The 18316-nt window shown below is 46.1% G+C and overlaps 1 protein-coding gene across 2 annotated transcripts in view; it reads right to left on the reverse strand.

Annotated features, from left to right (window-relative positions):
• Positions 1-18316, reverse strand: part of VAV2 (vav guanine nucleotide exchange factor 2) — a 708430-nt gene that overhangs the window by 496669 nt on the left and 193445 nt on the right. The window lies entirely within an intron of this gene.

Below are 18316 nucleotides of genomic sequence, written 5' to 3' on the forward strand. Positions count from 1 at the left end.
AAGACAATGCACCCACTCAATGCTTACCCTGTCACTCCATCCAAGAAAACGCAACTACCCAACGCTCACCCAGTCAATCATCCAAAAAACGCACCCACCCAACGCACAACCTTTCACTTCATCCAAGAAAATGCACCCGCCAAATGCTTACTCTGTGACTCCATGCAAGAAAACATCCCTCAACACAGTAAGCGACAGTAAGTCACTCCATCCAAGAAAACGCACCCACCGAACGCTCACCCTAAGAAAAAGGATCCGTCAAACGCTAACTCTGTCACCCCACCCAAGATAATACACCCAAAGCACAACCTGTAACTCCATCCAAGAAAACTCACCCAAAGCTCACCCTGTCACCCCGCTCAAAAAAATGCAGCCACCCAACGCTCACCCGGTCACTCTACCCAAGAAAACACAGCCAAGCTGCACCCTGTCACTTCATCCAACAAGAAAACCTGCAGATTTTCAATTACTCACCCATTCACTCCACCAATTCCTTTATACATACACCCATTCATCCAATCACCAGAGACATTTTCAGTGGAAAAGAAACAAAGAGACCTCTGCTCTACCACACTTTCAATGATTGCAAGGAACAACAAGCATTTGCAATGCAATGGGTCTCGCGTATGCTCGAGTTAGAGCTATTAGCCTTGTAAATTCCTAACTGGACTTATCTTGCCACATAAATTGAAAATGAAAAGTAAAACAGTTGACAGAAGCATGCTGATTCAAAGCGCCACCACCACTATGAACGTGAGCGCGAGAGTTATTGGCTCCCCGCGTGAATGTCTAGAAACGATCTCAGCTGGGATGAAAGGCAAACCGAAACTGGAGGAGGGGCCATCACACACTTTAACAGGAGGAAGTGTGACATAGTGTGATGGCCAACAGAAATGTTCACTTAGTTAAGTTGCCTGGGGAGGGAACTCAGCACACAAAGGAGGGACATTTCACAAAATGCACCAATAAAAGTGAAGCATTTGAGACAAGCACAACAAAAAATGAATAGCAAGAGTGGGTGTGGTTAAAAGCCCAGAGAGAGATTACAACAGGCTGGAGCGCTTGCGCACTTGACCCTAAATAATTACAAACAAGTTATTTTACAAGCACGTTTTGTATGCGTTAGCCATTGCAGCATTTATGGTATGTGTTTTTGCACAGGGTAGTCTTGATAGAAATTGTTTTCGCTGTGTTTCGGAGATTTGGTTTCATCGAGTACATTGATTCATTGTGTGAGCTTAGGTGTTTGCCTTCTTCCTCTATCTTGCCATCTCATTTGCAAACTGATAAGTCGCAGGGTGTGGAATCTGAAGCAAAATTACTAAACTAAGATATGTGTGAAAGCTAAAAAGCCAACACTTTCCTTACCTACTTAGTTTACCGAACTCTCAAAAGGGACACACTTCTTAAATTTAGAATATGGTGACACCCTTCTGGCTGTGCAATTATAAGAACAATGAAGGGTTATGTTATGGGTACTCACAAACATTATCCGAGGGCCACAAAGTTTGGTTTGTGGTGTGCGGGGGCCGCATTGATGGTAGCAGAGTGGTGGTTTGGTGGGCGGGGTGATTTTAGGGGAAGTGAAGCATCTACATTTTGTGACTGAACTGCACAATGTGAAACCAGAAAAACTGGGCTCAATCCCGGCTTCCCCACTTGACCAAAATGTGTAATTATATGCAGTTGTTTTATTTCACCTTAAACCCACTTTTTCTTTCTTATCACATACAAGAGGGCCTTGAAAACGCATGACTTCAGGACGGGCGCTGTATAAAACCTTCACCTGTGTGTGATTTAATAATCTTTAATGCTGTCCATGTATAGCCACCCAAGTGAGCGCATAACAACTGACTCGCCTCCTCGTTCACTATGGGTTGGCATTGTTTTCAGGGTGAAGGTGAGAGGCATGAATGTTTCTAAATTCATGTTTGAAAACTATAACTTTTTAAAAAATACTTCTCAGTGCAATCCACTGATACAATCTCATGCATTAAGATGAAACTGCTCTGCAGTTTTTAATTCTTGAATCGTGATGAGACTTTATCATATTTTTCCACATTTGCTGCAAGATATCTTTAAAAATGAAAGCTTTCGTAAAGTTAAGTGGTGCAGAACACCCCAGTTACTGCCTTTAACATCAATTTACCTTTAGCTACATGCTTTCCAGATTATTTAATATATTTGTAATGTTAGAACCGAGTCCAGTAAACAGCAGCCCAGTGCTGCTGTTGAGCAAGGGGGCCTGCATGTAAAGGTCAGGGGGCCTGCATGTAAAGGTCAGGGGGGCGCATGTAAAGGTCATACGGGGGTGCATGCGGACCCTGGACCATACTTTGAGGATTATGTGGATGTGAGATAGGGATGCGCTGCACCAAGGTACAGATGCTTCTAGATTGCCATAACTTTTAACCTTTGCGACGGGAAATTTTAAAGACGATCTTCTAAAATATAATATTATTGTACTTTGCTGGCACTTTGAGTTTATGGACGTAACGTGGGCTCTGCCCAGATTTTTTAATGTCCATAAACTATTCAAGTTTCATTTAAAGACCTGCTGCGGAATTGTCTGCCATTGTAACCCATCTGTGCTATCTGCCAATTTTAGTATAAACTGCAAAAAGGGATTTACTGTTGTATAATGAGATATTACGTGAGATTGGATGTTGTGTTTTCGACTCAGCTCCTTAAGAGAGACAAATGAACAAACTAGAGATACTGAAACACGCAGGTGTCAGCTATCGTTAGACACCTTTCAACCGACTGGTGGTAATCCGTGCACCACTGCCCCGGTGCGCAGCCGCTAACAGCGCAACATGGAGGTCACTGTTCGGCCATTCAACAAAACATGCACTGCAGCTGGGAATGATGCAGCGCACGCAGTGGCCGCGCACTGCAGCATCCCTCGGTGCACTGCAGCATCTTCAACTCTTTGTAGAGCTGAGATCGCGACAACCTAGCACATAGCTGTAAGACGGGGCAAAATCACCCACACCTTATAGCGCTTTATGTTGCCACACAAAGCACTAGACCTCAGCACGCTGCAGCATCCCACGGTGCAGTGCTGTGGTTCATCCTCAGCTCTTTGTAGAGCTGGGGATGCGACTTCGCTACACTCTAGCACACAGCTGTGAGAAGGGGCAAAATCACCCACACATTATAGCGCTTTATGATGCCACACAAAGCACTAGACCTCAGCACGCTGCAGCATCCCACGTTGCAAGGCTGTGCATCATCCCCAAGTCTTTGTAGAGCTGGGGGTGCGACTTCGCTACAATCTAGCACGCAGCTGTGAGACGGGGCAAAATCACCCACACATTATAGCGCTTTATGTTGCCACACAAAGCACTAGACCTCAGCACGCTGCAGCATCCCACAGTGCAGTGCTGTGCATCATCCTCAGCTCTCTGTCGAGCTTGGGATGCGACTTCACTACAACCCAGCACGCAGCACACAGCTGTGAGAGAGAGCAAAATCACCAACACACTATAGCGCTTTATGTTGCCACACACAGCACTAGACGGCAGCACCGTGCAGCATCCCTTCTCAGCCCTTTGTAGCGCTGGGGCTACGACTTTACAACAACCCAGCACACAGCTGTGATGCACGGGAATATCAACAAAGCTCTATAGCGCTTTAAGTGCAACAAACAGCACTAGACGGCAGAACGCTGCAGCATCCCGCGATGCAGTTGTTGTGCATCATCGTCAGCTCTTTGTCAAGCTGTGGGTGCGACTTCATTACAACCAAACACACAGCTGTGAGGCACGGGAATATCAACAAAGCATTATAGTGCTTTATGTGTAACAAACAGCACTAGACGGCAGCACGCTGCAGCATCCCGCAGTGCTGTGTATCATTTCTTTTTTTGAGCTAAGGGTGCGACTTGTATACAATCCAGCACACAACTGTGAGACATGGCAAAACCACCAGTGCACTATAGCGCTTCATATTGCGACAGCACCAGGCAGTAACGCACTGCAGCATTCCCTCAGTGCAGTGCTGTGCATCACCCCCAGCTTTTTGTCAGGTTGGGGATATCACTCCACTACAACGCAGGACACAACTGTGAGACAGAGCAAAACAACCAATGCACTCTAGCGCTTTATCTTGCGGCATGCAGCACTAGACGGCAGCTCGGGGCACGCCAGCACTATACAAAGAACACAGGCAGCACAGTGAAGTGCAGTTAAGTAACCGCCAGTCTCAGAGCAGGCACAGCGTTTGCTGCATCTTTTCAGGCTTCTTCTCGAGCGCAGCACCTGCCGCTTATTAAAAGGTCGCATATAGCGCAGACTTCGTCACTTGGGTAGAGAAGCGCTATACAACAAAAGACAGGTGAGAACCTGTCAAAGGAAACACCCGCGCCGCCGGGAGAGGAAAGAGGGGGCCGTAGCTGCGGCACATGTTTCAAGAACCTCGGCAGAAACGAAACTAAGAGCAGAATGTTGAGGACGCACCATAAAGCTGCAAGGGGTTCATATAGTGAATCCTAACGTACAGAGAACACACCTCGACAAAGCCAAGCGCTCTGGCAGGCGTGCAGTGAATACTTGTTCTTAAACTGCAGTACACGGGCTGTCACATGCAGGACACGGACAACGCGGACAGCAGCAGTGCAATACACATTTACACATACAGCAACAGCATCGACAGTGCAATACACATTTACACACACAGAAGTACCAGTGCAATACACATTTACACACACAGGACACAGACAACACAAGCAGCACAAGTGCAATAGACATTTACACACACAGGACAGCGACCGCACGGGCAGCAACAGCGCAGTACACATTTACACACACAGGACAGTACCAGTGCAATACACATTTACACATACAGCAACAGCACTGGCAGTGCAATACACATTTACACACAGGACAGCGACAGCACGGGCAGTGCAATACACACACAGGACAGCGACCGCACGGGCAGCACAAGCGCAATACACATTTACACATACAGGACAGCAACAGCACAGGCAGTGCCAGCGCAGTACACATTTACCCACACAGGACTGCAACAGTACGGGCACTGCAATAGACACTTAAACATACAGGACAGTGACAACACGGACAGCAGCAGTGCAATACACATTTACACGCGCAGGACAGTGACAGCACGGGCAGCACCAGCGGAATACACATTTACACATACACGACAGCAAGGGCAATGCAATACACATTTACACACCTAGGACAGCGATAGCACGGGCAGCACCAGTGCAATACACATTTACACACCTAGGACAGCCACAGCATGGGCAGTGCCGTACACATTTACACATACAGGACAGCAAAAGCATGGGCAGTGCAATACACATTTACATACACATAGGACATCGACAGCAGGGCAGTGAAATACACATTTACATACACATAGGACAGCGACAGCAGGGCAGTGTAATACACATTTACACACGCAAGACAGTGACAGCACGGAAGGTGCAATACACATTTACACATGCAGAACATGCACAGCACGGGCAGTGTGAAACACATTTACACATGCAGGACGGCGACCGCAGGGGCAGCACCAGTGCAATACACATTTACACACACAGAAAAGGCACAACGCTGACAGCAGCCCTGCAATACACATTTACACACACAAAACAGGCGCAGCAGGGGCAGTGCAATGCACATTTACACATGCAGGACAGCGACGGCACAAGCAGAAACAGTGTAATGTACATTTACACACGCAGAACAGGTACAGCATGGGTAGCACCAGTGCAATACACATGTATGCATGCAGAACATGCATAGCACAGGCAGTGTAATACACATTTACACATGCAGAACATGCACAGCACTGGCAGTGCAATACATATTTACACATGCAGGACAGCGACAGCCGGGGAAGTAATAGTGCTCTACATATTTATACATGCAGCACCAGTACAATAAACATTTTCACACGCAGAACAGGCACATCACGGGAAACACCAGTGTAATACACATTAATACACACAAATCAGGCACAGCAGAGGCAGCAGCGGTGCAATACACATTTACAGGCACAGAACAGGCACAGCACAGGCAGCATCATTCCAATGCACATTTACATGAGCAGGACAGGCACAGCACGAGCAGCACCAGTCTAATACATGTTTACATATGCAAAACAGACACTGCATGGGCAGCAGTGGTGCGATACACATTTAAAACTGCAGAACAGGCAGCAGCAGGGCAATACACATTTATACACACAGAGCAAGCACAGCACAGGCATCCGCAGTCAAATACATATTTTCAGATGCAGGACAGGCACAGCACGGGCAGCACCAGTCCAATACACATTTACAAATGCATAACAGACAGCACAAGCAGCATTAGTGCAATACACCTTTACAGGCACAGAACAGGCACAGCACAGGCAGCAGCAGTTCAGGCATAACCAACAACGCACAAGCACAAAATGGGTAGTAGCAAAGGATGTTTTACATCACACACACAGAACAGGTGCAGAATAGGCACAGCACAGCCAGCAGCAGGTCAATACACATTTACAGGCGCAGACCATGCACAGGGTACGCAGCAGCAGTGCAGGGGTAACAAACAATGCACAAGCACAGAATGGGAGAAGCATAGGATGTCGTACATCACATGAAGAATAGGCACAGCACAGGCAACAGCAATGCAGTACACATTAACACATGCAGAAGAGGCACAGCACAGCAGCAACAGTGCAACAATGACAACACGCAGCAAACAGGCACCGTACAGACAGAAGTTGAATATTCATGTACACATGCAGAAGAGGCACAACACAGCCAGCAGCAGCAGCAGCGCAGGTGTAATCTGCACACAGGAGCAGCAGTCCATATGCATTTACACATGCAGACAATATACAGTGTGGGCTGCATTGCAACATCCATTTTATCCATTAACACATACTGCACGGTCGGCAGCAGTGGAGGTAAAACCTACACTCGGCGCATGGACACAGCACAGGCAGCACTGCATACACATTTACACACGCAGAACAGACAGCACGAGCAGCAGTGGGACAATACACATTTACACACACATAACAGGCACAGCACGAGTAGCAGGAGGACATTACATATTTACACATGCAGACCATGCACAGCACAAGCAGCTGAAGGACATTTAAACATGCACAGCACACGCAGCTGCAGGGCATTACACATTTACACATGCAAAACATATACAGCACACGCAGCTGCAGGGCATGAAACATTTTCACACGCAGAACAGGCACAGCACGAGCAGCAGCAGTTCAGACATACCCTACACACAGCGAACAGGCAGAGCACAGCTACTGTAAAGAAGAGAGGCATCACACATGACAGCGAGGTGGTAACAATCCCATATAATTGTAGTAAATCTACCCCTTGGATTCACTCAATCCCCACTGCCTCACTGTCACATGTGCTTCACCATACCACTGCGCACCATGCTACTAAGCATTACTTTGCACAATACAGGATGCAAAAATAATGTGTACGCATTTGTGTGTTGCAGTATGATCCACTGCATTGGACGCATGTGTGCTGCAGCACGATGCACTGCATAGGAAGCATGTAATCTGCAGCAGGATGAACTGCATCGGAAGCATGTATGCTGCGGAATGAGGAACTGCATCAGTAGTATGTATGCTGTGGCATGATGCACTGCATTGCTAGCATGAATGCTGCGGTGTGATGCATGGCATTGTGGTATAATACACTGCAATGGGTGCATGTGGAAAAGCGGACCCCCAATATGGGGGGAGCACGGCCCCTTAGAAATCGGGGCCGCCGTGGGCCAGACCCTCCGCACTAGTTGTGCGTTGGGCTGGCCAGGTAGTTCCACTCTCACACCTCGCGAGGTGTGGGGGTGGAAGTGACTTTCAGAGAGAACGCTGCAGCTGCGACCGCCGATCCAGTCTCAGCTGCTGCGCGCCGGTGGGGGGCTACATAAGCGCCCACCCCCAGAAAGGCTCGGCTTTGTTGTGGCGCAGCGGAGGACAACCAGACGGCTCATCGTTGTCCCACCAAGGTTGGAGAAGAAGTACTAAAGTAACCAGAAGCAACAGAGGGGTCACCAAGGCTGGGGCCCCGGGATAACACCAGAGATAGGATCCTAAAGTCCTGGACCAACCTGCAGATGTACACACCAGATTAGGGGGTAGGGAGCCCAGATCGCTGGGGTGGCCATGGGGCTCCCGCTCCTGGCCGCCACGTTCCACCCCTTGGCAGATTGGTGTTTGGAGAGGGGGCGGAACCCTGAGCGTGTAGGCAAGGAACGGTGAAGTCAGGGAAGCCGCTCCCCTAGGGATACAGGTGAGGTACAGTCCACTTGTGTGGTCCAAGGGAGGTTCAGGACAGGAAGGGACCTGTCACAATGATTTATGGTTACAGATTGAAATGTACGAATACAGTTATGTTATTGTAAATATGTTTTGAAGTTTCTTGAAGTGATTTATGGCTAAAGCGTGTGTTATGGAATTAACAAGTAAAAGTTAAATAAAACTTCTTACAACAAAATTAATTTGTCGGTCTGCTTATTGCCGGTGTTGGGGTGAGGGCCTGCTGGTGGTCTCTGAGTTGTATGTGCTGCAGCATGATGCACAGCATTGGGCACCTGTACTGTGGTAAAATACACAGCACTGGATGCATGTGTGCTGTACTGGATGCACTGTTTTGAGGAACCAGAAATTACAAAGTATCCTGTCTCAGATCTCCATGAGTCTCCTTCAGCTAGCTCTCTCCTGTGTTATTGGATGCACGTGTGCTGCAGCATGATTCACTGCATCAGTAGCATGTATGATGCAGCATGATGCATGGCACTGGATGCATGTGTGCTGTGGCATGATGCACTGCAATGGGCGCATTTGTGCTGTGGCATGATGCACTGCCATGGGCGCATTTGTGCTGTGGCATGATGCACTGCCATGGACGCATTTGTGCTGTGGCATGATGCACTGCCATGGATACATTTGTGCTGTGGCATGATGCACTGCCATGGGCGCATTTGTGCTGTGTCATGATGCACTGCCATGGGCGCATTTGTGCTGTGGCATGATGCACTGCCATGGACGCATTTGTGCTGTGGCATGATGCACTGCCATGGACGCATTTGTGCTGTGGCATGATGCACTGCCATGGACGCATTTGTGCTGTGGCATGATGGACAGCACTTGACGCATGTCTGCTGTATTGGCTGCACTCTTTTTGGGAAGCAGAAATTATAATGTATCCTGTCTCTGATCTCCATGACCTCCCTTCAACTAGCTCTCTCTTGTGTTGTTGGGAACTCTCTTGTGAGTCACTGCATTTCTCCTTCCATTCTAAAATATCTCCTATAATTGTCACCATCTTCATTTTCTTCACCCTGGAAATACAAGTGAAAAATCTGATTCAAGACTAAGTTTTGTTTTTCGCTTTGTTTCCTTTCGTGCTACACTGACATAAGTCACGGGTATCAGCACCAGCTGTGTGGTACCAGAATACTCTAGTATTCCAGGGGATTGAACCATTTTGATCATGGCCAGTGGGTTATGGGTTGGCTTTAATTTAACTGGTATTTTACTTTATTTAACATGGTTTTATTGATCTAAAAAAAAAAAAAGCTAAAGTGTTTTTTTATTATTGAAATCGCCAGTAGTGCCGCAAGGATCACTGGGTCAAGTATTAGTTTTTTTTATTTTATTCAACCCAATAAGGTCTTTTTAATAGAGAGAAAAGAATCGAGGTCCTGATGAAAGCCCTTCTGCTCCTCCTAATGGGCAATTCTAAAATGTTGACAAGTACTTTTAATAGCTTCAAATCTCTAGATAGACATGAGAAGGCAACCTACCTTTCATGACCTTTACAAACCAGTTTTTCATCGTAGGAACACCTGTGGTAAAATAAATCCAAGGACTGCCCTGCTCACCAGGGTTGCAGCCCATGCAGGTTGGCGTGAAGAGGAGCCCTATGATGAAGCATGCCACCAGAGTGATGGCTGAGTACTACCACCCTGAAAAGGATCATTTCCGCCTGATTCACATTAGATCAATGATAAGCCAGTTGTTTGCAATCTTCCCAGTCCATAGGCTCCACAGGGTGCTCATCATTTCTCCTGCTTCCTGATTTCATATACCTATTAAATCTTGTTTTCGTACACTAAGTGACTCTTGATTTAATGAACCGTGTGATCCCTGACTCAAACAGGTATCACACACCTAGTAATTCTTGATCTCCTAACCAATCGATTCTTGATTTAATGCACCTTATGCATCCTGATTTCAATATCTGGTAATTATTGGTTTCAAACACTAAGCGGCTATTGATTTAATCTACCTTGCACACCTGATGGTTTCCGATTTCATACACTTTGTAATTCTTGATTTCATAACCAAGTCACTACTGATTTATTGTACCTCGTGCTTCCTGATTTCATTATCTGGTAATTCTTGGTTTCATACACTAAGCGATCCCCGCCTCATACACCGATCGTTGCAGATTTCATAACCTAGCAATTTATTAGTTCATATATCAGGTGACTCTTGAGTTAATGCATCAGGTGCTTCCTGAATTCATACACCTGGTAAATGTTGATTTCCTTTCCCCACAGACTCTTAAATTAACGCACTATGTGGTCCCTGAATTCACACATCTCATAATTTCATGCACCAAGTGACTCCTGAAATAAAGTACCCGATGGATCCTGCTCCCAGACAACAATGCTTCCTCATTTTCTTCTCATGGCAGCTTCCTATTTGATCTAGCAACTGTGCAGTGCTGAGCACAACCTACCACTTCCCCTCATGGCATCGGGCAGACATTCTGTATCATCACCATGCAGTCTGAGCTGACATGCATGTGCCACATGTATGGTGTGGACTGTAAAGGAATCTGAACACATTTACATGTAAAACAGGCATTCACAAGTAGTAGCACGGTTAGATCCCTTCTCCCCAAGCATAACAAGAAGCCAAAATTACAGCAAACGTCCTGCTTGCTTTACAGCAGCGGGGGCTCCTCTCCAATGGAGGATGCTCCGTTGGCATAGAGCCAGCAGCAAAAAAAATAATAATTATATTTCATATTGTTTTATTTTTCTGCTGCTGGCTGAGCCAGCTGGTGCAGGAGGAGCGGGCGGGGCTGGGCCATGGGAGTGGATAGTGAAGTGTGCCCTTAACTGTGCCTATCTGTTTGGCGGGCCGTTCTAGGCTAGCCAAACAGACATGCGCAGTTAGTCTTCTCCAACCTAGCTGTATTTGACAGCCGGGTTGGAGAAACAGCACAGACTCCCTGTGCCTGAGTGAGCAGCAAACCAGCCCGCTCAGGTCAATCCCCGCGCTGCTCTCTTACTAGATAATAGCATGAGAGCAGTGCGGGGATTGCACAAGGAGTTTTTCTTGCTGTCCCATGGGCTGCTGGGACCAGGAAGCAGAGGAGCATGAGGCGGCCAGCAGCACCAGGTAGGTGATTTTTTTTAATTAACTCCCCCCTGCACTCCCCCTTTTGCACTCACCCGACTGTGCCCCCTCCGCCCCCCCACTTATAATTCATATCAGCAGCTGCTGCATTACAGTAACAGTTATCTGCAACTCAGGGGGTGCAAACACAACCTTTGCGCACTCAGATAATACAAAGAACTTTCACACGCGCAGTAACAGAGCTGGTAATCTGAACTCCTTCGGAATGGTGCTGACGTGTCCGAAAATCAAATCCCTGAGCCGTGCTAGCTCACACAATTCACTTTTACATTGTTAAGCATGGCTTCCATAGGGAGCCTCTATCATTTAGGTTCCAAATCTGGTAAATCACTGATATGACGTAGCAACATTTGAAAACAAAACTCGTTACCCGGGGTTGCTATGTCATGAAGGCGTTCCAGGCGCTGCTGACAGGGCTCTCAGAGTCAGTCAACGCATCGCTGCTTGTCTGCTTTGACTGAAACAGAAAGCACAGCTGCAGGAGAGGGAAGGAAGGCAGAGATGATGGTGGGCGTTGGTTAAGGATGGCGGGTAAGGCATTTTTTCCACATGCGCATGAGGGAGGAGAGGCTATGCTATACAAGGCTCTCTCATTACACCTTCGCCTCTGCCCAGCAGGCATAAGCAGGGGCAGATGACTTTGAGGGGCATAAATAACATAATTTTCCAGAAGGGTATCTGCGAGTTACAGGGATGTTTTTCTCTTTGTGGCTCCGATTGGCATCATAGACAACCCAAGCTTCGCTCTTGTTGTTTAATGTCACTCAAAACCCCTCGACGAAAAACATGCCCGTAACACAGTTACCCATCTATAATTCTATATTTTAACGATGATAGTTACAGCTGAGGAATAGCATGCCCCATATTTTACATGAGCATACTAAAAACACCCGAAACATGACATGTATTTGCTGTGTTTGACTTATGAGTTTGCAAGGAGGAGTGGGAGCACTGACTACAACTAACCACAAATCTCATACACTGGTAGATTGATGACTTATAGCGCATTGGTAAGAGATGCTGAAGAGAGGCCGTCTGTCCACCACACAGGCTTCTTGCAGTGATGACTGGAGTTCTTGCTCTCCATGAACATGTGTTTAACATGATGGAATAGTGCTACCAAACACACTGCTCTACACATGCTCGCCCTCCTGCTACTTCATCACCCGAGTTCATATGACTAGGGACCACTTTAACGCGCCCATGTGTATGTGTTAGGATGCGGATGGTCCCTTACTGCTGGCACTTGATGTCAGTCTGGTCAGTTTTTACTATTTAATGCGCATTCAGTAATAGTACATGGTGCATTCACATGCAAGGCACTTTATTCTTCAGTGATAGCGCTGTGTCAATGTAATCTCAATTCAAATGGAGCCAGTATGTGTCACAACTGCAAAAAGAAGTAATTCAAACTTGACAATGCTCTGTGTTTTCCCACTGTTCCTGAGAATCTAGGGGTCTGGAGATCACTGTGCCCCAGGTAATGGAGGTATCTGGGGTCTGTAATTTGTAACAAGTATTTGTAATGCAGCGGGTCTTGCATTACGTCGAGTTAGAGCTATTAGCCTTTTTAAACTCCTAACTGGACTTTACTTGCCACATTAAATAAAAAATAAAAAACTAGCACGACCGCACTGCGAAATAAAGAGAAAATGTAGTCCAGAAACCATGGAGTCTCGTATGGTTCCAGTAGTTTACTGGTGCTCTCGTGGAGGGCTAAACACTAGAAAAGGCATGACGTATGCATGCCTTTCACGAATGAAAACTAGCGGATTTTAAAAGGCAAGACCACGAGCCAATGAAAGTGACTGACGTAATATGGGCGTGGTTAAAATCCTCCTAAAGAGAGATTGGAAGAGGGACGGAGCACTTTGCGCTCACTCCTAAAAATGGCTCTTTACACACCCCCAGCCTCATTCTCTTAAAACCGAATGAGCACATCCTTAGCCCCATATCCCACACAAAGGTGAGGCCTGTGTCTCTACCCTCACTCATCGGGTTAATACTATGTCATCGGGGCCTCAGCACCTCTATCATGGCTGTGAGGTTTTTTATTTTATTACTCCAAGAGGTGACAAGGGCCGCGGCTGGTCTAGCTGAACCCTAAAGAAACCTTTATCGCTGGCTATTAAAGCACCCATCTGCAAACTTAGTCTGTATCAACAATAATCATGGCCAGTTCCAGGCACCACACAAAGGTGCAAACCAGGAGGTTTTTGATCCATGCTTGGATGGATCACCCCTGTGCTCAGCTGCTGGTACACAGAAGTCACACACCGGGACAGCGAGGAGCATCAAAGTGTAGAGAGATTTCATGCACAAGTAATGATCTCTGCATAGCCCCTATCACCCACACATAGCATGGTCATCTTCTCACAGGAATCACACACAGAGCTACCTGCACAATCCCCCTGTTTCCACAACACATTGCTAATTACACAGAGCTAGATTAGTCAGAAGTGGTTCTCATACAAGGGTTTACCCATAGGAACTAACTATGATTCGACCATCCACCTCCACCATCCAAGAGCAAACATCTTCCGCTCCAAAACGATCATGTTCGAGCAAACAGATTATATCCTGATCCACTGCTGCATAAGCAGAACACAAACATCTCCTTACCTCCCCATTCCTCAGATCCAGAACACAATACTTCCTTGCTTCTCCACACTGCTTATTCAGAATACACAGATTCCCTATGTCAACTCTTTCAATCCTGAACATAAAGAACCTCTCCCATTCCAGACTCTTCCAATCTAGGAAACAAAGATCCATGTACTCCCATACTCTTGTAATCCAGAAAACAAATGTACCCCTGCTTCCATATACACCGAACCCAGAACACAAACTTCCCCTGCTTCCATACTCCAGAACAGAGAGAGCCCAAGCTTCTACACTCCTCTAATCTTAAACTGAATCATAGACTCACCTACTTATCTCATACTCGAGATCACAAGAACCCGACACTCCACTAGAATACATCCTCCAAAGTCTGGGTATGCCCAGGCACAGGCCACATTCTCGCTGTACCTTAGAGACTCAAGTTGCAGTTCACGGATAAAGCCCAACAAGGCTAAAACTGAGCTGGTAAGCTTGTTTTCCTGCTTGGGGGGAACGTGCCCTAACAGTTTGGGATGGGAAAATGGAGCAGGTTCAATACTACTTTTAAATAGATTTGTTCCTGTTCCGTAATGGCACAGATAAGCTAAAGACATATTTTGGAACGTATAAAGAGTACGTATCAGTGGTTCAGACAAATTCACACATCACTTTGTGCAGTCCTGTTCGTCCCAGCCATTTTGGGACGTTTCCTTTACGCATCAACGGTCTATGTTCAAACTGAACTCGGAGAAGACCAAGATCATCATCTTCGGCTCCAACAAATCAGCATGGGACGACTTCTGGTGGCCTGCCACTCTGGGAGCTGCCCCAACGCCCACCACCCACGCATGCAACCTCGGCTTCATACTGGACTCATTGCTCACTATGACCCAGCAAGTCAACGCCATCTCATCCTCATGTTTTAACACCCTTCGCATGCTCCGCAAGACCTTCAGATGGATCCCCTTTGAAACCAGAAGAACGGTCACCCACGCCCTCATCAACAGCAGTCTGGACTATGGCAATGCACTCTACATGGGAACAACGGCCAAGCTCCAGAGAAAACTTCAGTGCACCCAGAACGCCTCTGCATGACTCATCCTCAACCTCCCTCGCCACAAACACATCTCAGCCCACCTCAAAGACATCCACTGGCTCCCCGTCAACAAAAGGATCATCTTCAAACTACTAACCCACGCTCACAAAGCTCTCCACGATGCCGGACCTACCTACCTCAAAAACCGCCTCAACTTCCACACCCCGACATGTCAGCTCCGCTCCACCAACCTCGCCCTCGCCACCGTCCCCTGCATCCACCATACCACAGCCAGCAGCAGATCCTTCCCCCACCTTGCCGCAAAAACCTGGAACTCCCTCCCCGTCAACCTATGCCTGACCCAGGACCTCCTGACCTTCAGGAAGCGCCTCAAGACCTGGCTCTTCAAGCAGTAGCACCCCCACCCCCCAGCGCCTTGAGACCCTAATGGGTGAGTAGCGCGCTTAACAAATTACTGATTGATTGATTGATGTGTTCTCTCTCCACCACAGATACGAAACAGACTACCATAATTCACTTTTTCTATTCTAATATATTTTAGTAAAGTTTAACTTGGCATGATACTTGTTGCCCTGGCAGTAGTTTTTAGGTCTCACTTTTCTTGTAGTTCCTTTACATTGCCCAAATAAAATATACATGTATGGACACTATGTTTGCATGTAAAAAATAACCAGTGTTGTAGAGGTCGAGTGACGGAACATGCTCTAGGGCAGTGGTTTCCAAACCTTTGACTTCTGTGGACCCCTACTTAATGATTACTGGAACCTGGGGACCCCCAATGAATCATTATTGGGGTCCGGGGACAATTCACTAAGTCATTACTGAAAGCTGGGGACCTAATTAGTTAATATTGCTTAATTTCCTAAGCAGTTGCGGACCCCCTGAGTAGGCTTCTTGGACTCCCAGGGGTCTCCGGACCACAGGTCGGGAACCACTGCACTAGATCAATATTCAAGAATATTTCTTGCGCCACTACTGTCATACACCGACCACATACATACTGTGCTCCTGTACTCACACAGCCCAAAAAAATCAAGACCCTAAGCTCACTGATTCCATAACACAGAAGATTCTAGGTTCCCATTCTCCAAACATCTTTTACAAAAAAACACTTTTGAAAAAACATCTTACAATAACATTTTTTTTTCTATGCAGTGTATTATTTTGTCATACACATTTTTTCATGAATTTCGATCTTCTCTTAACACCTCTTCAATTTAGTTTTTTTTTTATACGTATATCTGGTTCAATTGACATTTATACTTCTATTAACACACCATTTATACGTTTATGTTTTTATTGTGTTTTGATATTATTTTTATTTGAGGAAAGCCCCCCAAACCCACACTTAATTCATGGAATTTTGTTTTTATATTGTTAATACTATTATACTTTTAATTTGCTTTGGCTTTGGGGCTCGGGGGTATAGCCCCCAAGCCTATTTTGTTATATTCATTAAAGACACGTCTCTTATCTCTCTCCAAAAATACATATACATACCTATTCCTACTATGTATCCCTAATCCTTTCATTTAACCTATTTATCCTTGAATGTCCATTTGCAGTTCCAAAATATTCATGTTTTAAATTAGTTACAAAATGTTCGTTAGTGATGCTTAATAAATTTTACTTTTTGAAAACGTTTTCCAATTACAAGTACATATGTTTTAGGCTAAATTTTATTTATGTGCTATAGAATACAATGATTAATTTGTTCTAAAGTGTTATGGTGAAACAATACTATTGTAAAAGGTGTTTGTGAAAAGTAATTTTCAAGAGATGTTTTGGAGAATGATGATATCACAAGGTATCAGATTACCTTCGTCAGTAACATCACACTCTAAAATACAAACATTTATGATTCCACTACTTTCATAATTCAGAAGTCAAAGACTTCCCTACTCTCATACTCCTGAACACAAACGTTTGCTGACTCACTTTTCTGATGTTGAACGATCACTCTGATCCTTCACTATACGAAGATTTCTTTCTCCTCTGGTCTCACACCGCAGGATGCAAGGATCCACTGAATTACCACTCGTGCAGCGCAGACAAGGGTCCTCTGGTCCACTGCGCAAGCATCTGCGCTCATACTCCAGAATGCAGGGATCTACTATAACCAATAGCCATGCTTCTAAATCTGGCCCTACAAGTCAACAAACTCCTGGAATGAAGTGTCACCGGAAGCCCTGAGGGTAGTGATGGTCCTCTTCTGAGGCCAAAGACTTAATTGTGTTGAGATGCGGATGGCCCTCCAACCCAGGATCAGCTTACCAGAGGTTCACTTTCAGTGTGATAAAGACTGATCTGATGATGTCCATTTCATGTCAAGCAATGGTCCTCTCTAAACACCCCGCTCCTGTATACAACTCTCCGATGTTACCGAGCAGCGAGTGAAAGTACGAACAGTAGGATGAGATAAGCACCACAGCTGACCGACTCTGTAATGGGTAGCATTGCTTTTTGGAAGGGGTTCTGTTAAGGTAAGGTCTTCTATTTCTCCCAGACCAGGACGAATCACCCATCATCTTTACCGAGGGTCAATCAAAAATTGTTTAGGCAAAATGGAAACTACCTTGTACTTTCAGAGGAAGATAGTGTAGAACCGTATGCTGTAAGTTAAACACATATTAGGAAAGAGCCCACCCTCTCAAGACACCCATTTTAGCCTAGGAGATTATTCCTGTGCATTGGAGGTTACAGATACACACTCACTTCCCCTTGCAGTCCTTTACAATCTGACACACACACTGTGCAAGGATTGCATCCAGTCAGTTAGCACATAATGAGACTAACAAGTAGAACAACAGCAGAGCAAAGCATTCCTCAATCCAACAGCTACCACGGGGGTCCTGCGCGGTACTCATCCAGAAAAACAACCTGCTATTGGTCCTGCTCACCAACAAACTCAAGGAGCATCGTCGTTCAGGAACGCTTGCCCCCCTCTTCGCAAGATTAGTTATTCTCTCGTCTTCCTACGTTCTGGCTCCAGTGCACCAAAACAGGCAGCATCACAGTGAGCATCTATTATGCTTTCACTTCATCACTTCGCATCATCTCTTGGGATCCCTTGCTCGTCTAATGTCTCGTGTCACTCCCCAAGTGGCTTTCCAGGAACTTTATCCTTCCCTGTTCATCAGACACTGTCTCTCCACCACCCCTCCCTGTTGCTAGTACAGCTCCAATGGACAGTTCTGCAGAAGCATCTGACATTCAGTT

Source organism: Pleurodeles waltl, chromosome 6 (genome assembly GCF_031143425.1).
Source record: "Pleurodeles waltl isolate 20211129_DDA chromosome 6, aPleWal1.hap1.20221129, whole genome shotgun sequence".
Taxonomy (NCBI): Eukaryota; Metazoa; Chordata; class Amphibia; order Caudata; family Salamandridae; genus Pleurodeles; species Pleurodeles waltl.